This window comes from Musca autumnalis, unplaced genomic scaffold (genome assembly GCF_047663935.1).
Source record: "Musca autumnalis isolate F117 unplaced genomic scaffold, ASM4766393v1 scaffold_2, whole genome shotgun sequence".
NCBI classification, from domain to species: Eukaryota; Metazoa; Arthropoda; class Insecta; order Diptera; family Muscidae; genus Musca; species Musca autumnalis.
The window spans coordinates 156596521-156615421 of NW_027411755.1; positions in this window are offsets into that span (position 1 = coordinate 156596521).

Sequence of the window (18901 nt, forward strand, 5' to 3'; positions counted from 1 at the left end):
AACATAACTGTTAAATAGATCGATCAATCCAAATATGGTATGGAAAAAAGGCAGATATTTAAAGGTATGAATTCAACGAATGCAAGATAGGTCCACACTTTGATATAGCCCCCATATAAAAATGTGCCGCCCGATTGAAGACTTTTAGGTGAATTTTTATACTCTACACCACTATGTGGAAAGGGTATTATAAGTTTGTTTTTGTTGGCGTTTTTTATTGTTGGACTGCAGAATTTTACATCTTTGTGTTTATTTCAGCTTGAGTCCATATTTTGTTGTAATTCAATTGCTTGAATAACAACAAAATATTTAAAGTGGATATGAAATTGATTAGTTGCGGGCGAAGGGTAGGGAATACTATAGTTTCAGTTGTCACCAAACAACTTCATCAGTTCCCTTTTTCGCCGACTCTGTATCGATAAACAGGTCAATAAAGCCATCTAGCAAATTGAACAAAATGAGAAATTTGCCGTATGGCCCTAAAGCTGTTTACCCTACAATTTGAGTCGAACTAAGGAATTTCATATCCACCACTGTTTTTATGTCGTCTTTGCTTCGCAAAGAATACGAACATACGAATGTTGCTTCAATAAGCGGGGGTAAATTTCTCATTTTGTTCAATTTGCTAGATGGCTTTATTGACCTGTTTATCGATACAGAGTCGGCGAAAAAGGGAACTGATGAAGTTGTTTGGTGACAACTGAAACTATAGTATTCCCTACCCTTCGCCCGCAACTAATCAATTTCATATCCACTTTAAATATTTTGTTGTTATTCAAACAATTGAATTACAACAAAATATGGACTCAAGCTGAAATAAACACAAAGATGTAAAATTCTGCAGTCCAACAATAAAAAACGCCAACAACAATAATAGGCATCAGCACGGCCTTGTTGACCAATGCGTAATGCAAAAACAACTTTCTTGTTGTTTGTACCCCCGCTTATTGCAGCAACATTCGTATGTTCGTATTCTTTGTGAAGCAAAGACGACATAAAAACAGTGGTGGATATGAAATTCCTTAGTTCGACTCAAATTGTAGGGTAAACAGCTTTAGGGCCATACGGCAAATTTCTCATTTTGTTCAATTTGCTAGATGGCTTTATTGACCTGTTTATCGGTACAGAATCGGCGAAAAAGGGAACTGATGAAGTTGTTTGGTGACAACTGAAACTATAGTATTCCCTACCCTTCGCCCGCAACTAATCAATTTCATATCCACTTTAAATATTTTGTTGTTATTCAAACAATTGAATTACAACAAAATATGGACTCAAGCTGAAATAAACACAAAGATATAAGTTTGTTTTGGTAAAAATTCATGTAACACCGCGAAATATATGTCGGAGACCCCCAATGTGGTATACCATTCTTTATATCTCGGCGAGATAAAGCGATTTTGAGTTGCGTCCGTCCGTGTGTCCGTCGGTCCATTATAAATTGTAATCAAACTCCAGGCCGCAATTATAGACCGGTCGTCGATCGAAATTTGGTATGAAGGTCGGTTTCACATCAGAATAGATCGCTATTTTAATTGGTGATGATCGTGAATTATTTAGCGGGTGAGATAGACCAAAAACATAATTTTTATCCGATTTTGTAGCTGGTCTGTAGGTCGCAATAATCGCCTCTAAATTTTAAATAAGGTAAGAGTACATGACAAAGAAAAAGCTTGCAATTTGAGATGGCGATCAGATAATATTTAGAGGGTTAAATGGACCACAACTTTTGTGTGAAAATTGTGAAAATTTTTAATATACAGCTTATATCTTTTTTCCTGGAAGAGTAAGCTATACTTGGAAGAGGATTTCAATTGTGTTGGTGTACATGATAAGATAACAGAGTTACAGCCTAATATACCCAGTTATTTGTTTAAAGTGTTATCATAAAAACGCTAGAGTTCGCAATTATATCAATAAATTTTGCTCGAGGTAAAAGTTTAGGTAGAGGAAGATGCTTACAATTTTGGATGATGATCTGATATTATTTAGCGGGTGGAATGGACCATTACTTTTGTATGAAAAATACAAAAAAATATTTTTGGGGTGTATTTTATTTCCTGGAGGGCATATACCGGCAAAGTAGACTACATATGGAAACAGATCTACTGATCTTACCCATGATGCAAATTGCAATCACGTGTCTGCTAGATAACGGGCCGACTGCTTAATATATAACGTGTTTTTGTAGAGAATCACATTTTCCTATTCCAGTTTTTGCATTATTGCAAATTACATGGCGCCCTAACGTTTTAAATGTCCAATTGGATTTTTATACATACATTTTTGCAAAGCGAATCCCCACCCAGGCAAAATCAAATTTTCAACGGTGGCAAAATATCCTTCAGAAAGGTTTGCGACATTTTTTGAGTATTTCAGCCATATACAACTTCTCTACAAGCGGTGTCTTAGGGCACGCCGTTCGGACTCGGAGATAAGCTGTGGTCCCATATCATTGAGCGAATATGAATCGGGGTAAACTCACTCATTGATATGAGAGAAGTCTCCCATGTCCCTTCTGAGATGTTTGTGAAACAATTATTATATTATTATTTATGCTTGGTGTGATACGGTACCAGAAACCACACAGTTATTTCTTACTATAAGTTTATTTTTTTCTATAAAGAAATTTTGATTTGTGAAAAACTAATTCCAAGTGGTAAAGGTGTAGGGTATCACATGGTCGGCCCCGCCCGACTATAGCAGCCTTGGCTTACTTGTTTTACCTTATTTAGGTATAACAACGAGGCCTCAAACCTTTGGGGCCCATAACCGCGAAATTGGATGTGATGGGGGAAAAACGACGGGACACATCGCTCATTTACTCAAATAGTGACACATCTCAAAAAATCTAGTTTCGAGATAAACGCGTTGTAAGTTGGTGACTGAAATTTTACCTTCCATTACACAAAAAATAAAATAACTACTTGGACCATATTTTGCAAACGGGTGGCCAGATATCAGTTCTTAGTTTCTATGCAAAATCAAGCATAATTTGAAGTGTTTTAGTGCCTCATAAAATCAAAAAAACTTTTTTGTTGAATTGTGCTAAACCCGTAGTAAATGAGCTGTAACTCGATGAGTTTTAGAGATATCATGAAAAGCATGAAAATTTGACACACGATAAAGTAGAAGTCTTAGAAAAAAAAAGAAATCGCTAACTCAGAAAACGAATTTTTTGAGTTATGTCACTCTTTGAGTAAGTGAGCGACATGCCTTCTTATTTTTGGTCTTCTATCATGCTGCGATGGGTGCCACCGTGTTGCAATGGTATATACACCCGCCTTGCACGCAGAAGGTCGTGGGTTCGATGTAATGTTGGCGACATTTTCTGAGTATTTCAGCCATGTAAAACTTCTCTACAAGTGATGTCTTAGGACACGCCGTTCGGACTCGGCGATAAACTGTAGGTCCCATATCATTGAAATAATATGAATCGGGGTGCACTTATTGATATGAGAGGAGTCTCCCTTGTCCCGCCTGGGATGTTTGTGGAACAATTATTATTATCATGCGATGTCAGAATATGTTTTTTTTGTCGTATCGCACAGTGATATAGAATAAAATGTTTTGTTTTCTTTGATGAATTGCATGTAAATATTTATACCCTCCAACACTCTTTCTATCCTAAAATGTTACAACACTCTTTATGAAGTGGTCTCCGTTGTTCTTTCTATACTAAACAGCAATCTCAGTTCTTAAATTTGACAAAAACCCATCGAAATACATAAAATTGACAATACCGGTCCATGGGGGTTAGACTAAAACTGACATATACGAATGTTTATGGATAGTATTTGCGAGTAAGTGTTCTATCTTCTGGGAACACGTAATTTCAATTAACGACGAAAATGTGACTAAAATCTTCAAAAAATCTCAAATTTGGTGGTAACCTTACATGGGGCCTGTGGCATGAAAGACATGCTGTCCGATTTTTGCAAAGTATTTTTTGTACCTGTTATACTATTTTATACCCCCGGCTAAACCTTTCAAAAAATCGAATATCCGTGAGTGCCCTTCAATTTTAATTTAATTGAATCCCTATACCGACAAATTTCTTGATTTCAACAGATGGACGGACAGACGGACATGGCTATTCACGGTGCTCTTAAATCAAATTTAAATGGAAGGTGCTTACACCTGGGAAGTTTTTGCGGATTTTGAAACTACAATGTTCATAGATGAGAACAATCAAAAAACAAAAAAAAATCGCCGGAGCGCTTTTTAAATAAACCGCGATTCAAATTGACAATTTTGCTTGGAAACCACAAGTCCTATCAAAATGGGAATAAAGAAAATGTTGTAGCTATCAAAATTTTCTACAAGATTGACCTTTATGATATTTTCGTAGGTTTTATAGCTTTTGAGATATAGAAGTTGAAATTGGGACAATTCAAAGTCAATTCAATTTTGTATCGTCTCCTTATAAAACAATGTCTTAACTGCAATTTCCCAACTTAAACTTATATATCTAAAAAAAATGGTACAAACTAAGAAAAATTACATAAGCCAGTCTTGTAGAGAATTTTCACAGCTATAAGATTTTCTCAGGTCCCATGCCGATAAGACTTGCCGTATTCATGCAAAATCGCGAAGCCCTAACAAAAAAACCTAAAAATGTAAACTGAGCTTCTTTATCTCAAAAAAGGGTATAGCCTGAGAACAATTCATAAACGTCAATCCTGTAGAGAATTTTCACAGCTACAACATTTTCTTTAGCTCCATTTCGATTGGACCTGCGGTTTCCAAGCAAAATCGTGAAAACCTAAAAACACCAAAAAATGTGAATTTTGACCCCGATTTATTTAAAAATCCCTACAGCGATTTTTTCTTGTTTTTGAATTTTTCTCATCTATGAACATTGCTGTTTCAGAATTCACAAAATCTTCCCCTGTGTAAGCGGTTTTCATTTAAAGTTAGTTAAGGCGCACCCTTCATGACATTATTTTATAAGGGGGCGATACGGTCAGTGCATTGTCCAATTTGAACTTCTATATTTTTAAAAAATGGTAAAAACTACGAAAATACTATAAATGTCGATCTTGTAAGGAATTTTCATAGCTACAACATTTTCTTTAGTCCCATTTCCATAGGGCTTTCGGTTTCTAAGCAAAATTGTGAAAACCTAAACAACCCCTAAAAATGTCAACTTAAATCGCGATTTATTTAAAAAGCGCTTCGTCGATTTTTTTTTGATTTTTCTCATCTATGAACATTGCAGTTTCAGAATCCGCAAAATCTTCCCAGGTGTAAGCACCTTCCATTTAAATTTCATTCAAGAGCACCGTGTATTTCGACTTAGAATTGTATGCTGATCAAGAATATATATACTTTATAGGGTCTCCGACGTATATTTCGATTTATTACCAATGAAATCACAAAGTAAATTATACCCTTTACATTTTGGTGAGAGGTATAAAAATCGGGAGGTACCGTTCTGTGGGGCTATATCAAAACGTGGAGAGATATAGACCTTTTCAATACCAAACATCCTAGGAGTAATAGAAACTTCTATAACAAATTACAAAGCTTTATCTTAAAAATTCCGAGCTGAATCTCGATTTCAACAGACGGACGGACGGGCATGGCTATTTCGAAAAATTCCACCGTACTATTAATTAGTAATGAGTAAAGAAATTAGTTTTGCCTTGTAACATTTTTAAGAAATGGTAATTCAGAAAGTGACTTGATAACATTACCTTGTAATGGGTTATTCGGCACATGTGGCTCCAATATTTTTGCTGGGATATAATTCCAGTTTTATTCCTAAACCTAACACAATATTTAGTATCATTAAGTACATTTCGTAGCCTTACAGAAAGTATTACCAATACCACCTCTATAACACAGACCACAGCGACATTCATACAACATTTCAGAATTTTTACGCATTTCAAAAAAAACCTCTTATCGTTTATGCAATACCAAAAGGTTACCAAATTTTGTATTTTTCGTACATATAGGTATAAGCTTAAAAAATTATTTCCTTCTATCAACCTTATATAGCTAATTACAATATCCCCAAACCAATTATATATAGTACGATTTAGTACTTTTCAGATTTAACTACGAATTTCCGAAGCCTCCTTCTGATATTTCAAAATTCCATCTGAACAAGCCCCTTTACACAATAACAAATTTTACCAAATTCTGTATCATTTAGGGTCTTTCATAGTAAGTATTTCCAAACCCACCTCTATAAGTTAACCCCCATACTAACAGTGACAAAGACAAACTTTTAAAATTCCAACCACGTCCCTACATCCGATTCAAAATTTAGACCGATTTAGTACATTTGGTATATTAATGGAGTGTATTTCCTAAACCACCTTCGACATGGGCGGTTTAGAATAATAAACATTAACCGTTATAGAGGAAGAATTAGGGAGGGACTCTCAAGCATTTGCCTGCCTGTGGACAGGAATGTTTCCATCGAGGAGATAGACACCGCAGTCACTGGTCTGGAATCTATCTTCAGAACTGCGATCGACGCGGCTGCCCCAAAACAAAAATCCAAACGAGCATCCCTAGGAAAACTCCCTCCAAAAATTTTGGACTTTCTTCGGGAACGTAAAAGAATTTGCAGGACGATGAGAAGGACACAAGATCCATCCCGAGTCCCAACTCTAAGAGCAGACCTGCGGAATATTGACCACATAATAGAGGATTCAATTTGAATATTTGAGCGAGAGAGGTATCAAACCTTCCTCGAGGGAATCACAGTAGATAACAAAACCTTTGGACAGATCAAAGCAGCTGCTGGCCTTAAGTCCACGGATCCGGTAGGAGAGCTGAGTGACTCAAATAATGAGTTCATCTATGTCGATAGATTAAAAGCCGAAGCTTTGGCCGACCATATGCAGGATGTGCTGCATTCCGTAGATGGGCCGACCGACCGTTCTTTCCTTACCTCGGTTAACCAAGCTATCGAGGGGGTGGACGATCGATCTCTTTTGGAAAACTTTTGTAACTCATTTACTGCAGATGGTTCGGCAATTGCATTGAAAGGTGGGGGGAAGCCGGATTCGTCCGTCCAAGCTGCATCGGCAATGCTCTCGCCCGTAGGACAGCAAAAAAATCAAGTGGTTTGGACAAAATTCCAGACACTGCTCTCAAAAAAGCAGGAAATGTTATGTTTGCGTTCTTAGCTATCCTTTTTAATCACTGCCTGAATCTGGGTTACTTTCCAACAGCATGGAAACAGGCTATGGTAGTACCTATTCTCAAATAAGGCTGTCCGCCCGATAAGTGTGGAAGTTATAGGCAAATATCAATGCTGTCTGCCTTTGGCAAACTTTATGAGTCCTTCATTTTGAAACGTCTGAGGGCTCTTGTCGAAGACAAGAGAATCCTCAAAGACTGTCAATTTGGGTTCAGGACAGGTCTCTCGACGTCTCATGCACTTTCGGTCTTATCATCCAATGTGGTGAGTGGATTTGATAGGAGGCGTGGAACGATCGCAGTTGCTCTGGATTTCGCCAGAGCGTTCGACTCGGTCTGGCACGACGGCATACTTTTTAAATAAAAAAGTTTCGGTGTTGGATCCCATGCTCTGTAATATATTCGTTAGCGACATGCCTAAACCCCCTGATGAAGGCTTGCAGCTACTGTACGCCGATGACGTCATACTGGCTTTATCTGGAGCGAATGCCAGCACAGATACTTCTCGCCTTAACGCTCACCTTGAAATCCTACAGGGATATTTCTCCACATGGGGTCTCAGGCTGAATGTGGGCAAATGTTCAGCCATAGTCTTTAGAGGGAAATCAAAGGTGGTATACCCTAATTATAAATCCTTCCGCCCAGTCCTTAAAATAGGGGGTCAGGACATTCAAGTCTTAGATAAGATAAGATACCTTGGCGTCATATTCTGTGAACGGTTAGAGTTTGTCAGACATGTGGATTTCATCCTTGACAGGGCCAAAAAAATATATTTTGCCTATCAAGGAGATTTACGACACAATAGTAGTCTTGGTAATAATATGAAACTGCTAATATATAAGCAGGTAATTAGAACTATCATCTCCTATGCCTTTCCTGTCTGGTTTGTAATCTCCTCGAGCCAGATGGAGAGGCTTAGGAGATGGGAAAGGTCAATTCTGACTTATTGTCTTGGTATGTGTCCATATATCAGACCCGATGGATCTTTTAGAAGACCTTCATGTCGGGCAGTTTACGACAGGGCAGGTATGGAAAGAATATACAGGTTCCTAGTGAGGGGGGCCCTAAACTTTCTAGAGACAGCACGGAACGTCGACAATGCGCTTGTGCAAGGATTCCTGGAACATCCCGACGACATAGATACTCTTATGGTACGCAAACACCTGCCACCAGTGGCATTATTAAAATTATCGGAAGAAGGTTTTTTGTATAACACAGAAAACGATCTTATGTTCTACCACCGACGGTTCAACACAATAAATATTACTGACACTGTATATATTACGACTCAGTAGATGTTTTGTAAATATTTCTATATTAGTAGTTTTTAGTTTTAGTTTATAGTTTTAAGTCTTCAATTAATTTTAATTTGCCCATTTTTTGAATTGACATTTTGGGGCTTTATACAATTAATTATAAAAACTCAACGGTGGCAAAATACCCCTCAGTAATGTTGGCGACATTTCCTGAGTATTTCAGCCTTGAAAAACTTCTCCATAAATGGTGTCTTAAGACACGCCGTTCGGACTCGGCGATAAACAGTAGGTCCCATATCATTGAGCTAAATATGAATCGGTGTGCACTCATTGATATGAGAGAAGTCTCCCTTGTCCCGTATGGGATGTTGTGGAACAATGTTTTTAGTTAGTTTTTAACACAATAACAAATTGAGTACCACTTAGTATCTTTCGTATACTTATGGTACGTATTTCCACAACCGCATCCATATCTCCACCCAACTCACCAACAGCTATTTTAATACTAAATTACTGAATTCCACTTCTATTCCTACACCCAATATCAAGTTTATTACCGTTGAGTACTATAATTTCCTAAATCTCTTTCTTATCTCCATTTTACACACCAAAACCTCCATATCTCAATCTTGTACTCCATCAATAATCTTAAATCCAAATTTAAGGTTTCCAGCTCCGTTTGTTCACCTAAATCCAAATAGTACCATTTAGTACTTTTCGTACACATAAGTACGAATTTCCAAAACTACCGCCAACAGTAATCTTAAATTCAAATTTCAAGTTTCTAGCGATGTGCCACTGTTTGAGTAAATGAGCGATATGTTGTTCATTGAAATTCGAAAGTCCTTTGAAAGGTCAACTGGGTAAGAAAACGAGAAATAAAAAATTACAATTTACTCAATTTTTATACCCTCAGCCTTAGGCTAAAGAGGGTATTTACACTTTGATACGACCAAAAATGTGCCTCATCGAAATAATGGTTTTAGACCCCAAGTATGTTTGTACGATATCCGTTTCAGACAATTTTGAGTATATCTAGCAATGTCCGTCCGTCTGTCTGTCTGTCTGGCAGGATGGTGCGCACGATAACTCTTGAACGGATCAATCGATTCTGTTCAAATTTTGGGTATCGAAATATTTTGTCCAGATTCGATTTAAGTTCGAAGATGGGCCATATAGGTCCACTCCTTCAGGTACCTCCCCCACAAATGTTCAAAAATTGTCGCAAAACTTGTGCGCACGATAACTCTTGTAGGGAATAACCAATTTGGTCCATACTTTGCACATCGTGTAATTTCTACTAAGCTAAGATGAGGTTCCAATATGGACTCAATCGGTCCACTCCTACGGGTACCTCCCACACAAAATTTCGGAAAAGTTCAGTTTAGGACCTGGTCTCGAATCGCTTTGATTTTTGTTTACGCAAGTTGTATTCGCTGTCCTCTATGCGACGCTGTAAGTTTCATTAGGGGCAAGTCCATACTTCCTGAGAAAATAGCATGAAAGTTATAAAAAACCCTATGACACCGTGTGTAGTGGTTGGAGCGCAAGATAACTCTCGAACGGATCTGCCGATTCGGTCCAAAATTTGGCTTTCGTAATATTTTGTCCAAACTTAGTTCAAGTTCAAAGATGGATTATATCGGTCCACTCCTTCCGGTACCTCCCCCACAAAAGTTCGAAAATGTTCGGAAAATTTGTGCGTACGATAGCTTTTGAAGGGAGTAACCGATTTGGTCCATACTTTGCACATTATAAAATTTCTACCAGACTTAGATGAGGTTCCAATATGGACTCTATCGGTAAACTCCTTCGAGTACCTCCCACACAAAATTTCGGAAAAGTTCAGTTTAGGACCTGCTCTCGAATCGCCTTGGTTTTTGTTGTAACATATTGTATTCACTGTCCCCTATACGAAGGTACAAGTTTCCTCAGGGGCAAGTCCATCCTTCCTGAAAAAATAGCCTGAAAGTTGAAAAACAAACCCTACGACACCATGTTTATGGGTGGAAGCGCAAGATAATTCTCGAACGGAAATGCCGATTCCGGCCAAAATTTGGCCTTCGTAATATTGTTTCCAAACTTACTTTAAGTTCGTAGATAAGCCATATCGGTCCACTCCTTCAGGTACCTGCCCCACAAAAGTTCAAAAATATTCGGAAATATTGTGCGCACGATAACTCTTGATGGGAGTGACCGATTTGGTCCATACTTTACACATTCTCATAATATCTACCAGATATAGATCATGTTCGAATATGGACTATATTTGTCCACTCCATCCCGTACCTCTCACACAAAATTTTGGATAAGTTCACTTTAAGACCTGCTATTGAATCACTTTGATTTTTGTTGAAGCAACTTACATTCGTTGTCTCAATTACGATGGTAAAAGTTGTTTCAGGGGCAAGTCTATACTTCTTGAGAAAACAGCCCGAAGGGTGTAAAAACCCCCTATGGCACCCCCATGGTCTATCTCGGCCCATTCCTTTAAGTACCTTTTCCGCAAAATTTTTGAACTTTAATCCTAATCAACATTTTTGTCGGTTCATACGACCAAAATTTTGAAACCCCCCTAAATACATAAGATTTTTGTGAAAAATATGTTTCAATTTGCACAGGCTGAGGGTATATCTCTGTCGGCAAAGCCGACTGATACTTTTTTACTTGTTCATATAGATAGTTTCACTTACTTATACTACTAACGAAATTTTTTGAAAATTGTCGAGCGGTGAGGCTTGAGTAGTAAACTGAGAATTGCTTTTCTATAGACTTACACCCATATAGCCTGTTTATATTATAACATTTTGGTGGGTTATCCTTTTTATGAGGATTTATTTTAAATATAGGCAATGGAATTGATATTTGATAAATCCAGTTATATGTTAACGTAGCATTAGCCTGAATGCCGCAAAATTACTTTCACCGGATATTGACGCTATCTAGAATGAATATATGTATGTAGATAGACCTGGTACATACAAAATTTGTAAGTATCAATTATCTTAGTGAATTGCTAGTTCAACGTTATACGACTCCTTTTTAATTTTCCCGATGATTTCATTCCTTCAATGACTGATTGGTATATTTAGTCAATGGTTTCAACTGATAATTTATATTATTAGATTAGGATATTCAATTCGAACAAGATTACGTTTTTTGGGAGATCGTGAGAAATTACATATGTTCCCATTCATATATCTTAAAGAACGATTCGATAATATTTTATAACTGAGAAATGAAAGAAGAGAAGGAATGAAGTAAAAAGGAAGGGAAATGTGGTTATTTAAACAGAGCTTATGCATTTGTCATTTTCCACCAAAAAATGAAAATAGGCTTGAATAACTGAAAAGGAAAAAGAGGGTTTAAGGGCTATGAGTCATTTCAATGTTTTGATCACATTCTCAGATTCTCCACAAAAATGTGTACGACATAATCAATTTGGTCTTCAACCAAAATACTCGAAATCTTAATGTTTAATGTTTTCTCAATGCTCTTAACGTTCTCCAAAAGCCCCCATATACGGTACCACCAATTTTAGGAATTTTGACATTTTTAGCAAAATTTTCTGGCAGAATTTCCCATAATTTTGCACTTAGGGTTTCCAGTGATCAACAAACTTCCCCACAAACAATATTCTGCTACCGTCCGAATTCAAGTATTTTCAACTTTTTAGTAACATTTCCGGCATTAATTAGGTTTCTAGTAGTCAAAGAACTTCTGAAATAAAAATTTTGGACATGAGTCCACGTACCACCCGATTTTGGGCATTTTAAAGTTATTACATATTTTTTATATGTATTTCCCGGGAATGCAGGATTTGCTAAAGCCCCCATATAAAGATACTCTCCGATTTTAGGTGTATTGAGGAGTTTAGCTACATTTGTCGACCGAACTATTCGACATTTGAGGATCCCAAAGGTCACAAAACTTCTCCACTAAAAATTATCAAGATAGTTCCACACTTTAATATAGCCCCATATGAATGTATCGCCCGATTGAAGATTTGTTCATGTTCATTCAATATCAGTTGTAATAAATATAAACACATTAAATATAATGTGGTCTTATCCGCCTCAGGACTACCACTTCATATCCCCAACAATAATAAACGCAGAATCGCCTCGAAAATGCATCGTTTCAACAATTCAAGTGCAACGAAATTGTAGACTGTGTGAATCGGAGGAACATCATGGTCGGCGCGATACAGGAAATAAAGCGCGCCGTCAGAGTCTAGCATGCAACGTCGCGATGGTGACGCCGAGGAGGAGGTGAATGTGTGGTTGTAGCAGTAAAGTTAGAGTCTACCGAGGTTAAGTTGCTTAATGTGTACATACCGCCGACCAGCGTTATATGTCTGATATCAATGCTCATAATGATATTTGATATTCCGTCTTATGCAATGATCAGAGGGTTACAGCGCTGGCCGAGCACATTTTGCATTGTAAACGAAGGCGATCCTTTGAGAACAACAGGATATTGTCTGAGAAATGAAGTGTCCTAGACCATGCAAAGGCTGATTGGCAAGGTTTCACAGATTTTACCAATCACTGCTTCAGAAAGCTGCCCTTTCCCTTAGATTCTCGTCTATCTGAGACAGCATCGCTCGCAATATGGTTGAATACCCGAAATTAGGCTGAAGTTTTCAAAAGAGATGACGGGACTAAACAATTATCGTGAGGAACTTCGCGTACGAGCACTGAATAACCAAGCGTTAGAGAACTTATTCTTGAAGTCAACAGGCTAGCAATATTGGTACAGATTTGTGTAAATAGTTGCAAACGGTTAAATCAGTTTCGAATCCGGGGAGAAGGATGATAGAAAGGCTGTTACTTTCAAGGCGCAACAATGGAAAATCTGAAGAGGTGAGCTTGTGATTTTAATCCGTAATTTTTGTGGAACCCCAAGAGTGACAGATCTACGAGGAGTGTGATATGTCGTAAAAGAACCCTCTCAGCTGAAGAGGTACCACAACAATTTATGATGAGCGTTGTTGCAGACGTCACTTGAAACGCGAAATCATTCAAAGCTTTGCATTCAAAGAATCTCAATGAGAATGCTTAAGACCTTGATGAACCCGGATTTGAATATTTGACAAGAGTCTTCAATTTATCGTTAATATTGTTGCAGAAGCCAGAAAAATATTCATTGGAATCGTACAGCCCGACTTCCCTCCTGTCGCAAGTAGCCAGGATTCTAGTGCCTGTACTACTTTTCCCTATCTTCAACATCAGCTTTGAAAATGAGCAGTACCACAACAACATTAAACGCCATATCAGTCGACCAGAACATTTATGGTCGATCTACCCAAGGCTTTTGGTACCGTCAACCATGACAAGTTGTTCGAGGACATAGGGAAGGATTCCCTCCAACCGTTTTTGAAATGTTAAAACTATATTTGTAGTAATAAGAATGTTAAAACCCGTAAAATAAAACGGGAGTTCCCAAAGGCTAAGTGATATCTCCGGAACGGTTAACTTCTATCGTTATGTATGCAAATTATCGTAAGATCTTGACATCGGGGCCAATAATATATGACATATGCGATAGATTAAATATCTAAGTAGCTAACTTAGTACAGTTCTAACCTCTGAGAAATATGAAAATACCCGCCGCTAACTTAACTTAACTTTTTTGAAAAAAAAAAAAAAACAAAAATCCAAACCCGAGAATGTCTTTCGATTTAAGAAGGAATAATTGCAATGTACGAATTATGGACGAAATCTGTTTCAGGCAATTTGGAGTCGATTTAGTCATGTCCGTCCGTCTGTTTGGCTGGTGCGCACGATAACTCTCGAACGGATCGACCGATTCGAGCCAAATTTTGTACTTCGTAATATTTTTAAGTTCGAAGACAGGTCATATCGATCCACTCTTTCGAATACCTCCACAACAAAAGTAAGTTCAAAAATTTTCGGTAAAATTGTGTGATCTAAACGTTGCCAATTTTATTATTCCTTCCAGTATTGGGATTCTCTAACGCATTTTTTGGTTACCGACAAAAATCGGTAAAATTAAAATCCTTATAATTTCGGTAATTAACGATATTATTCCGTAAGTTAACGACCAATAAAAAGTAGTCGCAAAGTTCTACCGATAGCCACAGTGTTGTCAACTTTTACTTCAACTTTTCATTCATTATTTTTCGTTTTAATTTTACCGATTTTTGTCGGTAACCAAAAAATGCGTTAGAGAATCCCACTACAGATATAGTTCAAATTCGAATATGGACTCTATTGGTCAATTCCTTCGGGTTCCTCCCACACAAAGTTCGGAAAAAGTGAAGTTAAAGATCTCCTCTGTAGGGTAGAATTAAATTTGTAACACATCGAAATATTCATTGGTGACCCTATAAAGTAAGGGAGTATAAGTCGATATAATTATGTCCGTCTGTCAGCTACAGCTCGCAATTTTTAAAATAGAGCTTTGTAATATCTATTACCCCTAGGATGTTTGGTATTGGAAATGGGCTATATTTGGTACTTAATGGCTGAAGTTTGGTACTTAGTCTTCGTTGTGAGTGTAAAACTTTCCCCCAGAAATTTGTCGGTATAGATCCTTCATATAACCCCCATAGAACGTACCTTCCGATTTTCAGTGTTTTGAAGGTAGTGACCTCAATATTCCTCAGAAATGTAGAAATTTTGTATGAAGTCTTCGTTGGGGTATAAAACTTTCCCCCAGAAACTTGCAGGTACAGGCCTTGGTATAGCCCCCATAGAACAGTACCTCCTCATTTCCGGTATTTTGAAAGTTGTGACCTCAATATTCAACCAAATTGGCTGAAACGTTCCATACGAAATATGTCAGTCATATAGCCTCCACAGAACGGTACCATCCGATTTATGCTATTTCGAAGGATTTAGCTTCATTATGACACCGAAATGGCTGAAATTTTGTATTTAGTGTTTGTTAGGGATATACAACTTTCCCCCAGAAAATTGTCGGTATAGATATACGCCTTCATATAGCCTCCATATAATGGTACCTTCCTATTTCCGGTATTTTTAAAGTTGAGGCCACATCAACCCATCGAAATGGCTGAAATTTACTGTTTAGTTTTTGCTGGAGGTAAAAGCCTTTCTGACTGAAATTCGTCGGTATAGGTCCACGTAACGATATAGCCCCCATAGAACGGTACCTCCCGATTTTCGTAATTCTGAAGGTTGTGACGTCAATATCCCACCGAGAGAATGCAATTTGTTATTTAGTTTTTCATGGGGTTATAAAATATTGTAGAAGGCAATTATCGGTGTATCCCCCATAGAAGCGTACCTCTTGATTTTCGGTATTTTGAAGGATTTGCCGAAATATCGGAAATTTGGTATTTGGTTTTCTTTGAGTCTAAAAACTTTCCGCCAGAAATTTTTAGGTATAGATCGACGTTTTGATATAGGCCCATGGAACGGTACCTCCCGAATTTCGGTATTTTGAAGGTTAGGCACATTGTTTTACCGAACTTGCTGAAATTTGGTATTTTGTTTTCTTCATAAAAGAAAGGAAACTAATTGTTCATTTTACTTCAATACAACTCATGCTGGAGGGTATAACAAGCTCGGCCTTGCCGAACTAAACGCCGTTCTTACTTGTTTTTCATCGGGTTGTCCTTGTGGTCCCCTTTACTACGGTACAATTTATTGGGGGAAAATCCATACTTTCTGAGATAATGACCTAAAAGCTCCAAGGAACCCTAATGGCTCCAACATAAAAGGGCAAATTCGCAAGACAACTCTCGCAGAGGGTTTCTGAAAATTGTCGGTATAGATACACGCCTTCATATAGCCTCCATATAATGGTACCTTCCTATTTCCGGTATTTTTAAAGTTGAGGCCACATCAACCCATCGAAATGGCTGAAATTTACTGTTTAGTTTTTGCTGGAGGTAAAAGCCTTTCTGACTGAAATTCGTCGGTATAGGTCCACGTTACGATATAGCCCCCATAGAACGGTACCTCCCGATTTTCGTAATTCTGAAGGTTGTGACGTCAATATCCCACCGAGAGACTGAAATTTGTTATTTAGTTTTTCATGGGGTTATAAAATATTCCAGAAAGCAATTATCGGTGTATCTCCTATAGAAACGTACCTCTTGATTTTCGGTATTTTGAAGGTATTGCCGAAATATCAGAAATTTGGTATTTGGTTTTCTTGGAGTCTTAAAACTTTCCACCACAAATTTTAGGTATAGATCGACGGTTTGATCTAGCCCCATGGAACGGTACCTCCCGAATTCCGGTATTTTGAAGGTTAGCCACATTGTTTTACCGAACTTGCTGAAATTTGGTATTTAGTTTTCTTCATAAAAGAAAGGAAACTAATTGTTCATTTTACTTCAATACAACTCATGCTGGAGGGTATAACAAGCTCGGCCTTGCCGAACTAAACGCTTTTCTTACTTGTTTTTCATCAGGTTGTCCTTGTGGTTCCCTTTACTACGGTACAATTTATTCGGGGGAAGTCCATACTTCCTGAGATAATGATCTAAAATCCCCAAGGAACCCTGATGGCACCAACATAAAAGGGCAAATTCGCAAGACAACTCTCGCAGAGGGTTTCTGAATGGTCTAAAATTTGCACATCATATTATTTCATCCAGTCATGTATCGTGTTGGAATATGGAGTATATTGATCCCGTCCTTCGCACACAAAAATTTGGGAAAATGCAGTTTGTGACTCGTTTCGGATCTATTTGAAATTTTTGCAGAAGTTTGTTTTCACGGTAAATTTTTTTCCACAGTAAGTCCATACTTCCTGAGATCAGTGTGCAAGATAACTCTCAAACTTTTTAAAAAATATCTTCCAAACTTAGTTTAACGTAATTTAATATTTTCGATTTGCTTAGCCCTACAGATTCAGCATATTTTGAAACAAGCTCGTGACACCAAATGTATAATGTATACGTCATAATCATTGTGTTCCTTTTTTCTTGTCAGAGGCTGACGATGTACCTCCGCTAGCACAGCTGACTGATACTTCTGTTGCAATAAGTAATTGAAATATTCAGAACAACATTCTAACCGATCATTCACTATTGCCCCCGCCCCTTTGAGGAACTTAAGCACGAAGAATATTTCGTTACAGTGAACTTTAACTTCTCAGCAATTGCGGTTGCTGCAGTTAATATTATGGTGAAGTCTGACATCAGTTGCGGCAAAGAAACAATAACATTTGTGTCTGTTATACCTCCATGCTGCCAGTAAAGCAACCATGATGTATACTATCCATATGTAGGAACATATACATTCATATACATTAGAGTGACCCAACAAAACAAATTTTCTTTTTTTGGAACTGCTACCTCCTAATTTTTTTCCATTTGATCCAAAAACCTTATACATATATGAAATTTTATGGCAATCGGTTAACGTTAACATGTGCCACCCGAGCGATCTTTGTTTCCATAGTAATTTTTATGGGGCCAAAGTGCATTTTCACGAAAATTCTCTAACTGACGCAATTATAGTCAAATCGACAAAAAAAATTTTACCAGTTCATTGTTGTGGCTAAAAAACGATTTCTGCAAAAATGTATGAGATCGGTTAAAGATAACCCTTGCCCCCTTTGTATGGGGGCCAAAGGGGAATTTTCATAAAAGGTGCATTTTTTACGAAAATTCTCTAAAGTCCGCAATTGATTCCCAATATAAACAACAAACTTTACCAGTTCATTGTTGTGGCTAAAAAGCGAAATCCACACAAATGTATGAAAATCGGCTCGGATTTTAATATTAGGTATATTATAGGTTGCAAATTTCCTATAATTGGTCATATATGCATATTGAAGCAGTATAAAAATCTGACCCGATTTTCATACATTTTTGTAGGATTAGTTTTTTTAGCCACAACAATGAACTGTAGTGTGATTCTAATTCATTTTTTGAATTACTGACAAAAATTTGTAAAATTAAAATGCTTATAATTTCGGTAATTAACTATTTTATTCGGTAAGTTAGCGACCAATAAAAAATAGTCGTAAAGTTCTACCGAACGGCAACGGCGTTGTCGACTTTTATTTGAACTTTTCAATCATAATTTTGCGTTTTAATGTAACCGATTTTTGTAGGTAACTCAAAAATGTATTAGAGAATCGCACAACTGGTAATGTTTTTTCATCGATTGGAAAATACTTGCGGCCTGTAGAGCGATTTTCTCAAAATACGCCTTTGGCCTCCATACAAAGTACTATGGAAACAAAGTTCGGTCAGGAGGCACTGGTTATCGGCATAAATTTTTGTAAAAATAGTTTTTTAGCCACAATAATGAATTGGTAAAGATTTTTTTTATTGATTGGACCATAATTACGGCTCTTAGAGAATATTCGTGAAAATGCACCTTTGATCCCATACAAATTGCTATGGAAACAAAGAACGCTGGGTTGGCACGTGTTAACGTTAACCGACCGAACGTTAACCCAGAAAATTCATATTTGGATCAAATGAAAAACAAGAACAAGTACACTCCACCATCAACTAATGATAGTCACTT